A 15604-nucleotide genomic window follows, 5' to 3' on the forward strand; every position below is an offset into this window, starting at 1 on the left:
CCAAGGAAATACTTGAGTTAGAAGATATGGAAATTGCCTCAGCCTCTTCAGCATCACTTTCCATGTAATCTCCTAGGAATTAAGTAAATGGTTAGAACAAATATATGATGCAACAAGGGGATGGTCCAAGTATTTACCTTAGACGCGTCTTCAATGTGTGGTGACTCGCCCACGACGCATGACTCACCGGCACCTGATTTGCCTTTCTTCTTCTTGGCGAGGGTCTTCACCCTTTTCACGAGCGGTTTTACAATCCTGCGTTTCCAGAAGGGTGTATTTTTCTGCAAAAACGGGAAGTTAGTTCTACCAAAGAGAAAAACAAGGTATCAAATAAAACAGATGAGAGGTAAATTTATTTACTTGAGGAGCAGGATTAGCAATGCAGAATGGATTCACACCAATTTTGGAAAAAGCCTCTTTGGGTTCACCACATAGCTTCTTCCCGAGACTATTGATTTCTTCACAGTCAAGCATGACATTCATGAAATGCTGAGCATTGTTCAAATTGCCGTCATAATGAAACATCAGACCCTCAAAGCGGCTGAGAGGCATGATCCGCCATTCAACCCAGTATCAGATCAAGTCGATTCCGGTCAAACCTTTGGCGTTCAAAGCCCTCAGCACAGGCCAAATAGATTTGTGGGCGGCTTGTTCCTCTTGAGTCAGAGACTCGGGGAGTTGAAAATCCATTGGAAGACGATCTTCCGTGTAACCTGGTAGGGGATTTTCTTGATCTGGAGCACTGTTTTTGAAGCAGAACCAGGTTTTTCCCCAACCTTTGGGATGGCTGGGTAAGGCAGCAGTAGGGAAGCCGGTTTCACGCCGCCTCTGGATAGTGACTCCACCAAGTTCTAAGCTAGGGCCATCAGCCCATTTCGTTTGGCGATTCAAATAGAAAAATTCCCTAAGCAAGGCAACAATGGGTTCCATTCCTAAGTATGCTTCACAAAAGACCTGGAACTGGCACAGGTTACTGATTGAATTAGGACCTAAATCTTGTGGGTAAAGATTGAAAAAGCTGAGGGCGTCTCGGAAGAATTTTGAGCCAGGAGGGGAGAAACCTTGATCTAAATGGACTGCAAAGACTACTACTTCCCCTTCGGCGGGTGGAGGTCGCACTTCTTTGGCACGAGCTCTCCATTCAATCACTTCTTTGGGGGACAAGGTTCCCATTGACATAAATCGTTGCAAAGTGGCTTCGTCAATATCAGAAGGTAACCAATCACATTTTGATGGCTTTGACATATTGTTTAGAGACAGAAAATGCCAGCTGCATGGATACAAATGGCGGGTTATTTTAATGACTAGCACATGAGATATCATAATATTTTAGGTCGCTTAAGAATGAGGGGACACATGATGATGGCAGGTCACGAAAAAGACTAAGCTGGCTTCATAATAAGTCGCTACTAGGTCATGAAGAGACTAAAAAGATTGAATTCTGCTAAGTGTTGGAAGAACAGTTTTTTGTCAAAACTACAGAGCAAAATGGATCTACCAGTAGTGCAGAAAAGAAAAATTAATGGCTGACACTACAGAATCAGCTTCTTTTCCGTCAGCCATCACCGACGGCAAAGAGGACTCCACCGATGGCAAAAATTCTGAATTCCAACAGTGTGAACTAAATAGCGAAGACACTCTTTGCCATCAGCCAGCGGACGGCAAAGATTTGGCATACGGCAAAATAATAAATTCCAGTAGTGTGAACTAAATGGCGATGAACGGAGATGGCAACAGCTAAATGGTGACGGGTTTTTGTATGAAGATATGAGCAAAGCTTATACGAGATTCAAATTGCATCCTTTCCGCTACTTATTAAGGGGGTTTGTTGTGCTAATGGGTGCACGAAATAGTGTTGCTAATGGTGGTACAATGAACCCTAGAAGAACTCCAGCGAACTACAGAACACGACCTGACTAGATCTATTACAAAGGGATGAGGGCGTACCTAATAGCGCAAACCGGAGGAGGAAGAAGACCGTGGCTCGACGCAAGAGATGAACAGAGATGGAATCTGTGCTTCGAAGAAGTTTGCAGGAAGATATGCAGTAGCATAGCATCGAGGGATGAAAGGCTCGAGGAGGAAGAAGACGAGCTAGGGTAAAAAGTGAAAGAAGATTCCCTGTCGGTATTTAAAGATCGGAGGGTGGGAAAGGAAACTGCACGCACGGGAAACTAGGAGGTTATGTAAATTCAGAATTGATGGCGCCTTGAATTTCGTGCTGGAGAGACAAGATCGAAAGGAGCCGTTGGGTGACATCATAAAGACTCCTGGAATTTCAGAGCAAGTGATGTCATTAATCCATGCGACGGAAAGTCAGAGAAAGTCCGCAAGCCGGCAATCTTTCCGCTGGGGATAGGATGACGTTTCAATTAAGTCGCCAAAGATTAAAATAAGGTCTATTGACATGGATAAATTCAAGTCAATCTGGGGCCTAATGTTGGCGATGTTATCCCATTATAAGACCGGCCTATGACACCGGGTCAGGAGAATGGCGGTTGTACCTCAATTATCAAGACGGGTCATTATCTGAGAAGGGGAAGGCGCCACGCGTACGCTGTGAAGAGATGGTTGGCCCAAGACTCAAAGAAGGCAACTTGTGGACTGCATAACGAAAGAGTCACCTGAAGTTTCCTTGCATGAGAGACAAGGCGAGTTAGAGTTAGACCTACTCACGGATTGTATTGAAATTTGGACTCTTGTAAACCTAGAGCCTCGACCTATATATAAAGGCGAGACTCTAGGGTTGATAGGGTTAAGTTAACATCAACGGAGAGCTAGGTCAGGTGAATCTGCACCCTTGTAATCGATTCCTATAGCAATATACACATAGCAGGACGTAGGCTTTTACCTCAATCTGAGGGGCCGACACTGGGTAAACTCGTCTCCCATTTCCCGATCAACCCATTTGAGTCGCCACATAGCTGCGGTGGCCTCATCACTAAGTCATTTCACGGGGACATCTCCCGTGACAAAACCACGACACTAAGCATTCTGATCTTGGGTTCCAGAGTTGTGCAGATTCGAAAATTTACACAATTGAGGAATCTCGTGAAGAATTTAGTAACTTAGAGAAATTCATCAGGTGTTCTAGACATGGATGTGCTCATCTGAAGGATTTTTTGAGGAAAAACAGACTTCACAGATCTAATGAAAATAAATGGATCAACAGGGGCAGTAAAATTAGATTTTAGTTACCCTGTGTGAAGAACACGACAAACTGAGGAAGTGAATACTGAAGCTCGTCAGTTCAAATCTCCCGTTCCCTAACTCGACGACTGAAGACAGCTACGATGACGACGGAGGTACATGAACCACATTTGCGTGAGTCTGGTGACGGTGATGTCGAGGCAGTAAAGTTGTTCTCACCGGCGACAAAGATATCCAGCAGTGGCGCTAGGGTACAGCTCGACCGGGGGAAGATGAAAGCGAGAGGAATAGTTTTCACTGAAGGGGGTAGGGTCTATTTATAGCTTAGGTGAAAACGGTCTGTAGTGAATCTTTCAGACCGAACTGCCCCTGCCCTTTCCTCTCTGCTTGACACGTGTTACCCACGTACAAAGCGGTGGAAATCATGGAGATCGTGGTTATCCTATCGTGAGTAGTGGGTGCAATTAGAGTGGTAACAGCAAAAATAATTAAGTTTGAATTTTTTTAGGATTTTCTAGCAAAGTCTTCAGCTGACAAGGACTCGGTGAAGACTTTGAACAAGTGCCAACTAGAACGCATATGAAAAATTGAGAATAGTTTGGCTTGAGCTTAGCATAGAGGGGAGACGGGTCCGATCACATTCACTTATATGAAAATCCAACCTCAAAACTTAGCAATAAGTGAATGTTGTTGAGGACATTGAAATCTAATATATATGTATATATATAGTCAATGAAGATCATGAGAAAAATTTAAAGACTTTGAAATTTTTGAAGACTTTGAAAATTTGAGGATTTGCAAAAAGTCTCAGTTTGAAGAATTTCGACCTTCAAGAATTTCGAATTTGCATAATTCCAAATTTCGGTGGTGGAGTGTCCCATCATATAAGAATGATTATTTCAGGCGCCGCGTACAATTGTCGTAGGGCCTTCAGAATCAAATTCTTCATTAATTTCTTCACACTAAGAGTGTTTTTCTTCATTGATTGAAGAAAAACATTACTTCGTGTCTTGCGCATCTAAGTCATCAATTTTGCAAGGTGTTAGATGTGTGCATTTTATAGAACATTCAAGGATTCTAGGATATTTTCCTCACACTGCAACATGCAAAACCATTTCTCATCCAAGGGCTTAGTGAAGATATCCGCTAGCTGGCCTTCAGTCTTCACATGGTCGATGACGATGTTGTCCTTGAGTACATGATCACGAAGAAAATGATGATGAATCTGTTTGTGCTTGGTCTTCGAGTGTTGTATTGGGTTTTAGGATATCTTGATTGCACTCTCATTGTCGCAGTAGAGGGGCACATTCTTCATGTTGATGTTGTAGTCCTCGAGGGTTTGCTTCATCCACAATAGTTGTGCACAACAAGATCCAGCAGCAATGTATTCAACTTCAGCAATGGAGAGTGATACGCAGTTCTGCTTCATTGAGGACTAGCAGACTAAGAATTGTCCGAGGAAATGACATGTACCTGAGGTTGACTTGCGATCCACATGGTCACGAGCATAATCAGAATGAGAATATCCAATGAGGTGAAGATTTGATCCCTTGGGGTACCATAATCCAAGTGTTGGTGTGTGAGCTAGATATCAAAGAATATGTTGCATAGCCTTATGGTGTGATTTCTTCGGTTTTTATTGGAAACATGCACACATGCAAACACTAAGCATAATTTTTTTCCTAGATGCACATAGGTACAATAAAGCACCAATCATAGAGCGATATACCTACTGATCGAAATCTATACCATTTTCGGTAGTGGAGAGGTGACCATTGGTAGGCATAGGAAATTTGATGCCTTTGCATTCCTTCATGCAAAATTTCTTCACGACATCCTTGAGGTATTTCTCTTGATAGATGAAGATACCATTGCGATGTGGACTAATTTGAAGCCCTAGGAAGAATTTGAGCTCCCCCATCGTAGACATTTGATACTCTTCACCTATAGGCAAATCATCACTGTAACATTTGTGAGTACAACCAAAAATAATATCATCCACATATATTTGGCATAGAAACAGTTCAGTCACAGGATTTTGTGAAAAGAGTGGGATCGAGTGAATCGGGTTAGAAGACTTTCTTCACAAGGAATTCCTTCAATGTATCATACCATGCCTCAGGGGCTTGCTTGAGGCCATAGAGTGCCTTTTTTAGTTTGAAGACTTTGTTTGGATGCTTCGGGTCTTCAAACCCTGGGGGTTGAGCAACATATACTTCTTACTCAAGCTTACCATTGAGGAATGCACTTTTCACATCCATTTGATATAGTGTAATATTGTGATGGTTAGCATAAGCAAGCAATATACAAATAGCTTCAAGTCTAGCAACAGGTGCAAAAGTTTCATCAAAGTCAATGTCTTCAACCCGTGTGTAGCATTGGGCTACAAGTCGTGTCTTGTTCCTCACAACTTGACCATCCTCATCTTGCTTGTTTCAGTAGATACACTTGGTGCTGATGATATTGTGCTTGCGACGATCAGGTCTTTTGACGAGTTCCCATACTTCATTTAGCTTGAACTGAAGAAGTTCATCTTGCATGGCTTCAATCCACTCAGGTTCCATGAAGGCTTCATCAAATTTTGAGTGGTCTCTGATAGACACAAAGGAGAAATGCCCACAAAAGTTAACTAAATGTGAAGCTTTTGAGCGAGTGACGGGACCTAGTGCATCGATGTCATCGAGGATTTTGTCAATTTCCACTTCATTTGCAATCCACGGATGTGTTGGTTGAAGACTTTGGTTGGGCTGAGGAATTTGATGTGGAGAAATTTCCTCAGGTGCACCTTCTTTAATTTCATCATTGTTGGGGACGACTTATTCAACAAGAGGTTGTTCCTTAGTAGGAATGATATCTTCAGTAGCCTTGTGCTTAATAGCTTCCTGAGGAGTCAATTTATGTGGCACAGGAGGTAATTGCTCTATTTGCGAGCCGTTTGTTCCATCAAACCATACATCTACAGTTTCAACAACCTTGTTGTGATAGGTGTTGAAGATTCTCTAGGTGTACGAGTCCTTTCCATAACCGAGCATAAAACCCTCATGTGCTTTTGGTGCAAATTTTGAGCTATGGTGTAGATCTCTAATCCGGCATCTTGCACCAAAGACTTTGAAATAACTTACATTGGGTTTCTTGTCTGTGAGGAGTTCGTATGAAGTTTTCTTGAGGAATTTGTGAAGATATACCTTGTTGATGATGTGGCAAGCAGTGTTGATTGCCTCAAGCCAAAATCGACGAGGCGTATGATATTATTCAAGCATAGTCCATGCCATTTTAACCAGAGTCTTGTTCTCGCGCTCAGCAATGCCATTCTGTTGAGGAGTATAAGGAGCAGACAATTCATGAGTCATACCAAGTTCATTAAGATAATCATCAAGGCCAGTATTCTTGAATTATGTCCCATTGTCACTCTTGATGTGTTTGATCTCGACGCCGTAGTTCATCGATACCCTTGAGGAAAATCGTTTGAAGACTTCCTGCACTTCAGTTTTATACAAAATGATATGCACCCAAGTATAACGAGAATAATCATCAACGATGACAAACCATATAGAGATGATGCATTGGTTAGAGTAGCATAATGAGTAGGTCCAAAAAGATCCATGTGAAGCAATTCAAACGGACGAGTAGTAGTCATGATAGTCTTTGAGGGGTGTTTGGATATGTTCATCTTTCTAGACTCACATGCCCCGCAGAGATGATCCTTGAGGAATTTGAAGGTCTCAATGCCAATGACATGCTTCTTCTTCGCCATGTGTGCAAGTTCCTCATGCCTGCATGACCATGTCGTCGATGCCATAGCCACCCTTTTGAGGTTGTTGCTAGTAGACACATGGCTGGCTGAGGACCTGCAGAGAAATCGACAATATACAAGTCTCCTCTCCTAAAGCCTTCAAAGACTTTGGATTTGTCCGATTCCATGATGACTACACATCTATATTTTCCAAAGATGAAAATCGTATCAAGATCAAAAAGCATTGAGACTACACATCTATATTTGTTAAACCCAAGGCATTCGACAAGCATGACTTTGTCCATGTGTCGGTCCTTAGAGATAGCCACTTTGCCAAGTCCAAATACCTTGCTTTTACCTTTGTCAGCGTAGGTGATGTGCTTCAGTGGTGATGGAGTCAGTGGGATATTCATCAATAGGCTTTTATGACCAGTCATGTGATTTGTACATCCACTGTCAAGAACCCACTCTGTGCCCTTGGATTGATCATCCTTCGAACCTTTTGCCATGAAGCAATAGGTGGGAGCGAAGTCATCATCATAGTCATGCGTGTTGTTGACGTTGTCATTTTCTTCAAGGTTGAAGATGGACTTGTTGACGAATGTGGTAGGAAGTGCCAGACTTGCCACACCGGACTCTAAGTCCACTTCAGAACCTTCCTCTTCATCACATTCCTCAGATTCTTCTTCGGAATCCATTTCCTTGCCAATGAGTGTCCGAGCCTTTGTGAAACTGGTCTTCTTGTGCGATGAGGACTTTGAAGATTTCTTTTTTTTTTTCTTCGAGTCACCAGAACTGTCATCCTTGTACTTCTTCCTTGATTCCTTCACCCAGCAAGGACAATCAACAATGTAGTGATCAGATTTCTTGCATTTATGGCAGGTTCTTTTCTTGTACTCCTGAGGTGAAGATTTTGATTTTGTCATACCTCTTCTTGAAGACTTTCCGAACTGGCCACACCTTGAGAACTTCTGGAATTTTCTCAAGAGCATAGCAAGTTCCTGACCAAGTTCTTCATGATCACTAAGACTGCAGTCAGATTCTTCTTCTTCAAATGAGGAAACAACCTTTCCTTCACCGCATGAGGTCTTGAGTAGCTCGGTCCATAAAGGAATCTATTCTCTTCTTGTTGGAATTCATTTGTATTGAGTCTCTCAAATATATCAGCAGGATCAAGAATCTTGTAGTCTCTTTGTTCTTGGATCATCAATACCACTGTATCAAATGGTGGATCAAGAGATCGTAGCAGTTTCTTCACGACTTCATGATCAGTGATGTCTCTAGCGCAAAGAGTGTGAAGATCATTGGAGATGTCAGTGAGGCGATCAAAGGTATCTTAGCAACTTACATTATCCAGTCTCTTGAAGCGGTTGAAGAGATTGCGAAGAACATCAACTCGAGAGTCATGCTGTGTGGAGACTCCCTCATTGACTTTGGACAGCCCTTCCCAGATAAGCTTCGCAGAGCCCAAAGCACTCACTGTGCCATACTTACCTTTTCTCAGATGGCCACATATGATATTGTTCACTTGCGGGTCGACGTGCTTGAATTTCTTCACATCAGCAGCGGTGATTGTTGAAGTGACACAGGGAACACCGTTTTCCAAAATGTAGCAGAGATCGTTGTCAATTGCTTCAATGTGCATGCGCATCTTGTTCTTCCAGTAGGGGAAGTCCTTTCCTTCGAAGGTCGGACAACCCGCAATAACCTTGATCATACCTATGGTCAACATAACTAAAACTCCAGGCGGTTAAACCAAAATCACACAGAACAAGGGAGTACCTTGCTCTGATACCAATTTAAAGTGTGTTATATTGAACACAGGGGGTGAATGGGCCATTTTTACAAATTCATCACTGAGGAAATTCCTAGTAAGGAAAGTCCTCAGTCATGAACTGAGTGCAACGGAAATAGTACTTAGACAGATATGCAAAAGCGACTGCAGCAAAGTACTGAGAGTGAATTGATAGGTTTTGTTTGCATACGTCACGTAAACAGGATAGGCAGGTGATGAATAACCCAGGCGAAGAATTTGAGGTGAGGAATTCAAAGAAAGTCTTTAGTCAAGTTCTTCAAATAGTAAGGATGAAAGTCTTCAACGTGAAATTGAGGAAATGAAAAGAGTTGACGAAATAGAACCAGTAGCTCGATAAAGACAGTGGTTGATCACCCAGTTCCAACTGATGTGACAGTTGTATGTCTGGTTTGGAGCGGCTTGGTAATGAAACCAAAGGACACACAGTCCCGGGACACACCGTCCCTACCATATTTTCCTTGAGCTAAGGACACACAGTCCTCTCCCAACAATCGTGGTAAGTCATCAGGGCAGACTTCCAAACCCTCACAAACTCGATCACCCGGCGATCCACAATTTACTGCTGGATGCTCTAGACCATGACACCTAACTGTCTATAGGATGCACAGTCCTCAAAGGTAACAAGCGTCAGTTTGACACACGAACAATCTCTTTAGTGATGCTCAATCACTTTGGGTTTTTGGGTTTTGGTTTGGGTGTTTGGGGAATTTCCTCACTTGATGATTTTCGCTCAAAGTCCTTGAGGAATTAGGTTTCTCTAAATGACAGGTGTCAGATTCTCTTGGAGCAGCCAACGAGCTAGTGGTTCTGGGGGCGGCTATTTATAGCCAGGGAGCATCTTCACATGATATGACAATATTGTCCCCAATGATATGACCGTTGTGTGGATAAGATTGGGGATAGGTGGTGTACGGTGCGGCAACGGTCGGAACTTTCAACTGTGAAAGTCCTCATGTCTCTCATGTTCCTCACGTGGAGGATTTGATAGGTGTAGGTTTGAGTTGAGCATCATGAGGAAATTCTTTCCTTAGTTTTACCTCGACCCCCTTTAACAGTACGGTGTTCATATGACTTGAGAACGAAGAAAATGAAACACAAAGAGTAAATCTTCACACTTCAATGTCTTCAGTGCATTTTCTTCGGGACACACCAAATTCCTCATCTTCAATGTCTTCATGAGGAATAGCAATTTCTTTGCCATCAAAGTCTTCAACGCATGACCAAAGTCTTCACCCGAAGACATACATTTTTAGGGGTCGATATTCTTTGAATAACTCAAACTCCTCAGTGACTTATAGAGCATGTGTACACTCACAAACATATCAGTCTCTTAACATATAAGTCTTCAATCCACCAAAATCACTAAGGGGCACTAGATGCACTTACAGACTCCTTCTCAAATGATGCCCAGATTTTCCATACCCGAAACATGTGACGGGAATCCAGAGGTTGTACACATCCTTGGGTTAAGATGTGTATGGTTTGGCAAAGCAGCTCTCGTGTGACATGTAGTTCCTCACAGAGTTTATGGACTCTTTAATCGGGTTGTGAGCCAAACTGTCGACGGAGAGGCTGAAGTTGGTGTGAAAGCTGAGTTGTTTGCCATCCTCCATGGATGAAACCAACATGTGACTCTCTCCAATGACGTCCTTACTAAAAGGGAAGTAGCGAGTATGAAAGCACAACTTCTCCCTAAGGTGGTTTTGGTATTTAATAACAACATATGTCTTATTGAACTAATGATCGTATCTAAGTATATTTTAGAAAAATTCAAAGATGCATTGGCTAAGGATTGTGAGGAGAACCCCTTGATACAAAAAAAGGAATAGGATTGGCCAAGCTTCAAGCTACAAGACTCTACATTTTATATTTGTGAAAAATCACACTTGAGTCCATAGGAAAGCCAATACTATTAAAAGGGGGTGAGGTATCTATGATGAATTGCATGCTCAAGTGCTTAGAGATAGCTACCAAAAATACCCATCCATTCTCCCACAAAAGTTCTCTCTCCAAAGCCTATATAGAAAAATCGATGCCACCAAGTTTTCCCATTCGGCCATACCGATTTTCCACCAAACAGAACCTTTGCCAAACCCTACAGTCTCGGTACCACCACTGAAACCAGTGACAAAGTTTCTGGTATGTCGTATTCAAGAAACAGAAATTCCGAGTCTTGGAATCGGTCCCACCGAGATTTGGAAATTGTCCTAGGTCATCCATATCGGTACCACCAAGATTCCTATATCGGTCTCACCAAGAATACAGAAGTTGCCACATTTTGTGCAAATCGGTGCCTCCCAAATTCACTTCGGTTATACCGAGTTGGGCAATAATGTTGTAACAGTTGGGATTTTGGAGATACCTATATATACCCATCCACCACCTCTCATTCGCAGAGGAAGCACTCAGAACACACATACACTTTCCATATCCATTTTTCTGAGAGAGAGCTACCTATTCATACGTTGAGATCAAGATGTTCCAATCCATACATCTGAAAATTGATCTCTAGCCTCCCCAAGTTGCTTTCCACCCAATCAATCTCTTCTACTCATGCCAAATCTATGAGAGGGTGACTGAGTGTTGAGGAGACTATCTTTTAAAAGGCAGGAGCAAGAAGTTCACCGTACTACCGCATTTATTACCTTTTGGAGGGTTGTGCCTCCTAGATTGGTTAGATGTTGCTTGTTAACCTCCTACTTTGTGTTGTGGACTTGAACCAAGAAGTTTGTTAGGGAAGGAGATCGCCTAGTTCATGAAGATCTACCCCAAGTGAGGCTAGTCCTTCATGGACATAAGACATGATGGGATAGACAAGGTTGCTTCTCCATGGACCCTCCGTGGGTTGAGCCCTCTGTGGACTCGTGCGGCCATTTCCCTCAGTGGGTTGACACATAGCCGGCATGTTTGAGCTCCAAGATGTTGTTTTTGGTAATGCGATGAGGCCTCCCACTTGCCTTTAGAACCCGAACCGGCCATGTCCTAATTGGGGAAAAGGTTTGAAGAGATTGGGGAAGGATGGAGCTTGGGAGCTTGGGATCTTGGAGCTCATATGATTAAGGAAGGCGATGGCGATGTGAGATCTGAGAAGCACGTGGAGGCTATGGTGGCAGTTCCCTTTTTATAAGTCGTTGTAATGCCAAGAGCCCCTTTGTTGTGCCATAGACCTCGCCACTTCCCAATAAATCGTACAGTTATGCGCGCATGGGATAGCCCAAATCGTAAACCATATCCCCTGAAAATCCTGGCACGATCTCCATATTGATGGAACGTGCCAATGAAAAACTACCTCGGACCGCGGACCGAATTCTTGTAACTGGTCAGTGGTCATGACCGGTCATGACCTTTTGCTAAAAGTTTGTCTGATAGAAGCGTTGTGCACACTTGAACGGTTGGCCTTGGAGGATAAATAACACATATTGTTCGGAAACATGGAAATCATTGGTTCCAAACTATTACCGGTTGAATATAAATGGGGAGAGGAACTCGTGCCGCGAGCTGAAGACCTTGGACACAAGAAGAAGCTAGGAATCATGACTACGACATTAGAGGCGAGTTCGGGAGCTACTGAGGGAATTCGGGACTAAGGGGTCCTCGGGCTGTTGACCTATCTTCACGGGCCAGACTCATTGGCCACCCTATGATTATAACTGAAGGCCAAACTACAAGACGACCCCGTGTCCGGAACAAAATCTTCTGAAGCCTTGGTGTATGGTCCAAGTCAAGATGATCATATCGTCATGTTTACTCCCTGACGTAACTGACATTGTGTAACCCTAGGTACCCCTGGTATCTATATGAATCAATGGTTTTTAGTCCGTAAGGCAGATTAAGATGAACACTCCTAGGCTTTAAACCACATCATACGATCTCGATGTTGATCAACTATGTACTTGATACTTCATCATCAATACAAACAAAGCAGGATGTAGGGTATTACCTAAGAGGACCCAATCCTGGGTAAATGTCGTCCCCCCTGTCTCCTGTTACCCATCGATCCAAGATCCATAGTTCGAGACCCCCTACCCAAGATCTGTAGATTTTGACACTGACAATGACCATGAGGTAGATGCTTGTTATATTATCACACTTATTTGAATCCCTAACTCACCATTGCATACTTGTTCCCATGATGACTTTTCTTGTGCTCAATTTATATGCTTATATGCCATGACACAATCCCTTGTCACACCATATGCTATGCATGACGACGACACTTGTTCGGTGAATAACCGCTTTAATACTTGGTTTTGCACTAACGCTAACCACATTTGTTTATCAAAGTTTTTCCTATTTGCTCCTTTTTTCAATAATTACAAGATGGTGTGACATTGGAGAGTGCCCATTTCGATCTTGACGATAATAAGAGCTTGGTCATCATTCACTTCTACACGGTGACGCCATCTCTTTCTAGATTCGGATTTCCATTTGAGGATAGATATTTCCCAAGGGGGAGGGGATGATGTGGAGCATCCTACGGACGTCACCATGAGAAGAGTCTGTTTGGCAAGTGACACGTCTGACATCCACTTCACATGCATCAAGGTGAATTGTCTCGTTTACACATGTTAACTTAATCCCTTTGAGGATGGTATACTACTTGACACTCCTCTCATGTGCATAGATAGGTATTGTCGGAGCTTCACGGATAACGAGCAAGAGTGCCAGTGCCAAGGAAAAACTACACCATCCGTGAGGAAAGCTTGAAAGCAACTCGGAAAAAGACACGGGTGCTGAAGCAACAATGGCTAGACATCCGGCCCCAACCCGGACATCCGACACCTCACGAGAGGGCAGACATCCGGACCTAGCCAGACATTCAGCGCCTGCTGATACTTGTGATTTGCGTTGGGATTTTGTCGGAATAGGAGGAGATGATGCAGTACATTATAGATAAGTATTTCTCTCAGTGAGAACCAACGTTATCAAACCAAAAGGAGGATCGCACAACTCCCATCTTCAGCGCCTACGCCCAAAAGAGCAAACACTTGCACTCAACTAAGGCAAGAGGGTTGTCAATCCCCTTGAACCCATTACTTGCAAGCAAATAAGTAGTGTAGATGATAGTTGGATAAATATAAAGTGGAAAATATGTAAAAAGTAAATAATGGCAGCAAGGAAACAGTAGCGTTTGCAAATATATATGTGAATAGACCCAAGGGTCATAGTGTTCTCTAGTGGCTTCTCTCTCGAAGATGACATATGGTGGGTAAATGATACTTGTGATCTGCGATGGATTTTCAGTGAAGAGGAACAGGTAATCGTAGCACAATACGGGTAATTATTTCCCTCGATAAATAAACCAAGGTTTATAGAAACAATAGGAATATCAATCCTCTACTATCTACAGCGGCTCCACACAAAAGACCAAACAACTTGCACCCAACACGGACAAGAAGGTTGTCAATCCCCTTGATCTCGTTATTTGCAAGCAAATGTGGTGTGTAGATAATTGTTGATAATTGTAACTTGCAAATTAAAATAAAATATAAATAATAACAGCAAGGAAATTATAAGTTTTCTGAATATATATAAGTGAATAGACCCAGGGGACATAGTGTTCTCTAGTGGCATCTCTCATGAAAGCAACATATGGTGGGTAAACAAATTACTCTTGGGCAACTAATAGAACAACGGATAGTTATGCGATTTTCACGGCAATGATCATGTGTATATAGGCATCATGTCCATAAGAAAATAGGCCGACTCCCGTGTCAGGGCAGATTTCCAAATAATATAATTATCGTAAATCAGCCATGAATGTCATCCAACGTAGAAAATTATTCAAACTGGTAGACCAACTTGATATAAAAAAACCAGTAGTACTTGATATTAGACAGGGTAGAGCGGAGGCCGCTCAATAGTTTATTATAGACGCGCCAATACTTGACATAAAGGCGGTTATCTCACAATGGTCATGGGAACACTACTACTCGCATAGACAGGTGGACATGTCACCTCGAAGTGAAGCGACATGGATAAAATACTACTACATGCCAAGCGTCAGAGTGAGTCTTGACAATTATTCATGGTGGCCGAAGTGGTGAAATAATACAATGACAGACTCCAAGATCACAAGACTGACTCGGACTCCTCTAGGCATCAAATTCGCTATCGTGCTCTTCATCCATGAGATCACCTTCATAAATATCTGGCCACATCAACAAGCGAGTGAGTACTTTGAAAGTACTCGCAAGACAATATGCACATAAGATAAAATGAATGCAAGAAATTTCATATGCATGGTTAATTACACAGTTGAGGATATTGCTTATCGTTATCGTCTAGGTCAGCTCAGCATTAGAGATTAATAAGAAATCGGCCAATTAATCGATTTTACCGGTCGACTATTAATCACACATTTTTGGCAAATCCGAGGTTCCCAACACTAAAATATGCTATATTTAACACAAAAATATATTGGAAAAAAGTGTTAACTTTATTCCTAGCCTGCGAATACTCGTATATTGACAAATAAAATAGGGAAATAGTACATATTGCATAACAATGTACACAAAACACAAATAAACATAATTTTTGCAAACATGGTGCTAGGAATAGGCCTGATTTATCGGAAGATTCCCGATAAATCACTTATCGGTCACTCCACGAGTAGCGACAAATCAGACGATAAACCGCTGAATCGGATGATTTTTTGAATAGTGGTTAATTATCATAGTTATCACGGTAAATAATTTAGCAGTGTGTTAAGTCAGGGTAGATAAGTCGGGCGGTAGTCCTCCTGAAATATCCAAGAAAGTAAAGTGCACCGATCGGGTGTGTGAAGCAACGCCTCGAAAGGTTAACCAACAAAAATAAAGTGCCATCGTCGGTTGTCTAAGCGACACCGCATACAAGGCTTAATAATAACTTAACAAGCCACACTCGGGCCTCTATGCGACACC

Source organism: Hordeum vulgare, chromosome 5H, assembly GCF_904849725.1.
Source record: "Hordeum vulgare subsp. vulgare chromosome 5H, MorexV3_pseudomolecules_assembly, whole genome shotgun sequence".
Classification (NCBI taxonomy): Eukaryota; Viridiplantae; Streptophyta; class Magnoliopsida; order Poales; family Poaceae; genus Hordeum; species Hordeum vulgare.